This window comes from Bison bison, unplaced genomic scaffold (genome assembly GCF_000754665.1).
Source record: "Bison bison bison isolate TAMUID 2011002044 unplaced genomic scaffold, Bison_UMD1.0 scf7180017864527, whole genome shotgun sequence".
NCBI lineage: Eukaryota > Metazoa > Chordata > Mammalia > Artiodactyla > Bovidae > Bison > Bison bison.
This window is the reverse complement of record NW_011495078.1, coordinates 10,956,836-10,958,016: the sequence shown is the minus strand read 5'-3', so window position 1 is coordinate 10,958,016 and position 1,181 is coordinate 10,956,836.

The following is a 1,181-nucleotide window of genomic DNA, read 5'->3' as shown; positions in this document are numbered from 1 at the left end:
ACAATGTTCCTGAACAGCTGCCCTTCAGAGAACGCTGATACTTAGACACACCCTCCTGTCCCTCATCTGACTTACAAGCACAACTTCTTTGAAAGAATCAATATCAAACTTACATATGAGGATTTACCATTTAATGAGGTGGATTCCTTTTCCATACATACTTTTCAGCTCAACGGGGGTGGGGTGTGGAAATCCCATCTATTTAAAAAAATCATTAATCACAGACTTCTGACATTTTCCTTTTGAATTTCTTCAGGGGGGAAAGTTATTTGAATAACAAACAAATAAACAAAAAACCCTCCTCACAGATAGCTGTCAGCCTCCTACTTCAACAAAAGCTTTCTGACATCCTGAGACCTACAGTGTCCTGTTTGGTTAGGGGCAGCAGGGTGGTACAGACAGTACTGAAAGGCTTGGGTTAATAAGCACTTTCTGGATTCAGTCTCTCTCCTGATTAACCCTTGGATTACTGCTTCGAGTTTCCAACGCCTGTCGCCACCCTGTGCAGAATTTCTAGCATGGCTGTCTCTCCTGCAGATGCCTCTCTTTAGATGCCCTGTTGGTAGGTAGCTTGAAAATTTGTCAGCATTATGGTTTTCAGCGGAACAGAGAACAAAGAGCTTAAGCATTACTCCTTATTTTCTGGATCTACAGGTCATTTTCTTAGTGAATAACCAAGTTGGTCTAGAGTTGTAAATAAACTGTGCAAACTAATTTTTAGACATGTGTCTTTAGGTCTTTAGTTCAAACCAACTCAATATAGAACCTCTGGTTTGTTTTTTTTGGAGGAGGTAGTAGGGCAAACTCGAGGGGATAGAGGAAGACAGGGGAGCCTGGTGGGCTACAGTCCACGGGGTCGCAGAGTCACGACTGGACTGAACAGCAACGAGAAGGAGAGGATCAGAGACCTTCCCCTTGCCTCTAAGTTGGTGTTCCCTACGGAGCTTCCAGAGCCCCAGGTTCAAAACACATTTGTGTAATGAAATAGGACTGAAATGATATTGTTTCTTGTGACTGTGTTTTAGAGTGAACCATAGGAAACTGCTGCTGTTTGACAACTTTTGACATACAAAAACAGCATTAGAGTACCAAAAATTTTAGTGTAATAACACCTCCTGATAAGAAAATGGAGAGATAAGAAAGCCTGAGGAATTAGACTATAAGCTTATTATAAGCAAATA